Here is a 4,145-nt window from a genome sequence, read left to right on the forward strand (position 1 = left end):
TGAAATGCTTGATGTGTGCTGGTTACCCTGGGTACCCTGGGTGACTCTGTGAGGAGGAAGGGGTAGGGGTGATGAAATAGTGATGTGTGCTGGTTACCTTAGGTACCCGGGGTGACTCTGTGAGGAGGAAGGGGTAGGGGTGATGAAATGCTTGATGTGTGCTGGTTACCCTGGGTACCCTGGGTGACTCCATGAGGAGGAAGGGGTAGGGGTGATGAAATGCTTGATGTGTGCTGGTTACCCTGGGTACCCTGGGTGACTCCATGAGGAGGAAGGGGTAACAAGCTGTGTGATGATCGGGGAAACCCCAAGTACCACAACAACATCTGGGTACCCTGGGTGACTCTGTGAGGAGTGGGGGTAGGGGTGACGAAATAGTGATGTGAGCTGGTTACCCTGGGTGATTCTGTGAGGAGGAAGGGGTAGGGATGACGAAATAGTGATGTGTGCTGGTTACCCTGGGTACCCTGGGTGACTCCGTGAGGAGGAAGGGGTAGGGGTGATGAATTGCTTGATGTGTGCTGGTTACCCTGGGTACCCTGGGTGATTCTGTGAGGAGGAAGGGGTAGGGGTGACGAAATAGTGATGTGTGCTGGTTACCCTGGGTACCCTGGGTGATTCTGTGAGGAGGAAGGGGTAGGGGTGATGAAATGCTTGATGTGTGCTGGTTACCCTGGGTACCCTGGGTGATTCTGTGAGGAGGAAGGGGTAGGGGTGACGGAATAGTGATGCGTGCTAGTTACCCTGGGTACCCTGGGTGATTCTGTGGGGCCTTGATCATTTTGTAACTGAGGGATGTTATGTAACAGTGTGCTTGCAGTCACTGCTTATGTTTTTGTTCTGGGTGACATCTCGATGCTCAAAGACTTTGCGCTTTATAAATAAACTCACTACTGTCATTGTGCTGCAGATTTGTAGGGTTTCTGTCTTTTTTCTTTTTTTTGGGTTTTTTTTTTTGCCTAAATGTTATTTTCTGGGTTTTTTTTCCAGTTCAGATTTTCTAGATTTTGATATTTTTTTTATATCTTAAAAAAAAAATTAAAATTTTTATTTTTTATTTTTATAGAAGTTGTTGTTGTTTTTTCTTCCTACTTAACTGATGTATTCAGTTCACATTACTTCTCTGTCAGATGGCTGCCTTACAAAGTATTGATCACAAAATGATTAGCCACCTGTGTGTGTGATCAATGAAAATTAACCAGCCATATTTGTATTTTGGTTTGATGTTGGTAAGAAATGAGAGTGAATCTGCGATGCTCATTTATTGTGAACATACTTTAAGGTCCTTGACAGTTTGTCTTTCCTAATAGTTTGTGTGAGATCTTAACTCTTTCCATACGAACGGCGAAAGAGACGAAAAGAGGAAAAGAACAAAAACAAAAAACCATGGATAAGCGGACCAACAGACAGATACAGGCAAGCATCTGTACATAGTATAGCTATACACAGGCTGGTTATTGTCACAGTGTTGCCATTCATTTCTTAACTCACTCAGTACGGCCAGTCCTCTCTTCTCCTCTACACAGACCCCTCGGATGTCCAGTGGGTGCCTGAATGACCCAACCTTTAGCTTCCATCGTCAGAATTGTGGTATTCTTTGTCAACATTCACCTCTTCAGTATAAGAGCCTTCCGCGTGCAATATTTTGATGATGGTAATTGGGGTGAAACGCTGTTAACGTCGTCTCTTTCGCCGTTCGTATGGAGAGAGTTAATAGAAATAATTGAAGACCCGTTGCTACTACCATAGTGTATGAACTATCCCTTGACGAATCTCTGACCTGCTGTCTCCAAGCCTTGGATATAGTTCAAAAGTTCATGGTTGGTGGAATCATCATGAACAAAGAAGAAACTAGCAAACAGACAAAAATCTCTCAGCTTTGTGTTCTTTTATATTTTGATTGCACGACTGGAACTCCCTGCCTGCAACAGCAGCAGAGGCTCCCTCCTTGGTAGCTTTCAAGAGGGAGCTGAACAAGATCACAGTTTAGTGCCCCCCCCCCCACTTTTTTTTTTTTTTTTTGCCTCCGGAGGGACGCTGCGAGTGACGGTGGGAGGGAGTATGTATACATGTTCTTTCTCATTGTCACCCCCTCCGGAGGAAAGATAGGTGTACTTAGGTTACGATTAGGTATTTACGCCTCTGCGCACACAGGTCATTAATAGTCAGTAATGACGGCTGACCTTCCAATTTGAAGATTGAAGACTTTAGGTTGCATGAGGATTTTTTTGTTGTTGTTTCAGTCACTTGAGAGTGATTAACGAGTACAGCTGCACCATTTACTGTTTTTAGAAAACATGTGGTGAAGGAGGCTGGAGCTCTTGTTTCAGTCAGTTTGTCAGTATGGCGACTGGATCTTTGTCACAGTATAATGATTCGTGAGCGCGAGTAGGCTTTTACCTTTTTTTACTCATTCTTACTTGTTGAAGGGGGAAGAGGCCCCTCGATGTATTCCCTGTGATGAGCCTCTCACCGTGAAACACGTGCTCCTTGACTGTTGGGATCTGCATGACGTTAGACACAGACATTACACGGCGGTTTCTTTGAAGACCTTGTTTCGTGATGTCCCTCCGTGGGCGCTGATGGACTTCTTAAAAGAAGTGAACATTTTTAACCAGATTTGAAGGTTTTAAAGTAAGGAAGTTTTGTTTTTTTTTAAACTTTGGAGTGGAAAGTTTGAAGTGGTGACTTGTTTTAATTCTTTGTTTTTTTTATCCTTGTAGTAGTTATTAACACAGCGATAGCCTTGAGATGGCCTTAGTGGTCGGCGAGGCTCTAAGCACCATAATTTCAGGCTTTTACCTCCCCCGTGGGGATACCGCGGTCTTTCAGTATAAATAGCGTCCCCCGCCTTCTGGATATTCTGTGCTAGAAATTTCCTCTTTCCTACCACTCTCTTTGTTTCTGAGCCTTTTTTTTCCTGTCTTCACTGTTGTCTTCTGTGTCTGCCTTCCCAGTCCATGCCCCTGTCTTTTTTCAAACAAGCCTGGACTTTTTCTCTTTTCCTCAGTCTATGATGTACATACAATCTGTGCTGTTTTGCTATGGCAGGTAGTGAGATGTAAACACTGGGATGGGCTCTAGCTGCCCGTTCGGCAGTGTTATTTACTTCTTTTTTTTAATGTATTTTTTGTTTGGCTTTGAAATATTGTTTTTTTTCCTCTTTTAAGATTTTTTTGTTAGCTGGGGATAGTGAATTAAGCAGAAGGGCTGGCATCCTCAGCATGGCCTGGTCTTATTTTGCCATAGGGAGCTAAATGGTTGGGATACTGTGTCATGAACTGGGTTTTGTGGGTTTGTCGTAGTGCGTTTTTGTAGATGTGACAGTTTTGTGTCGACATGGTTGAGCATCTGTATGGTTTGACGGTCCTGATATGGACCTGTGCGGTCAGCTGGACTGTAAGCAACAAGAACAAGAACAAGGCTTTTACGTGAATGACGGTTCCCCCCCTCCCCTCCCAACCCACCCCGCCATGTAAGCAACTACACTCCATTTTTCAGGGGTGCGCATGCTGGGTATGTTATCGTTTCCATAACGCACCGAACACTTGCTTGGATTACAGGATCTTGCGTATTCGTTGTTCTGCATGCATAATTATACACGTGAAGGGGGTTCAGGCACTAGGCAGGGTCTGCTGACTTGGGAAGATGGGGAGAAATCTCCACCCCTTATTAATTAACCCACCAAGACACCACGCAGAGAAACCGGAGGCCGAGCGTGGAGGAAACTTGGGCAAGAGTCAAGCGCTCCGACCATGAATTGGCCACTGCCTCTGTCGGCGTGGCAGGGTGGGTTAATGCATAGGCAACTGTCCTCCCCCCCACGCCCCCCAGCCCCCTCCCCACCCCCTCCCCTTTGTTTTGTATACTTAGTTATTTTATTTTATTTTTTTACTTTAAGCAGATGTGGTGTCGTGAATACGGAGCAGTTTGTTTGCTTCAATGCTTCCATGAAACTGAAACTTATCCATGACATCTCTCTCTCTCTCTCTCTCTCTCTCTCTCTCTCTATATATATATATATAGACAGATAGATAGATAGATATATGCACATGGATCAATTGGTTTGAGGGTAACACTTGCATTGTTGGTGTTCTGGTTTTTCGAGGAGGTATGGTTTTTTTTTTATGTGGTTGAGTTTCTTG

Source organism: Babylonia areolata, chromosome 32, assembly GCF_041734735.1.
Source record: "Babylonia areolata isolate BAREFJ2019XMU chromosome 32, ASM4173473v1, whole genome shotgun sequence".
Lineage (NCBI taxonomy): Eukaryota > Metazoa > Mollusca > Gastropoda > Neogastropoda > Buccinidae > Babylonia > Babylonia areolata.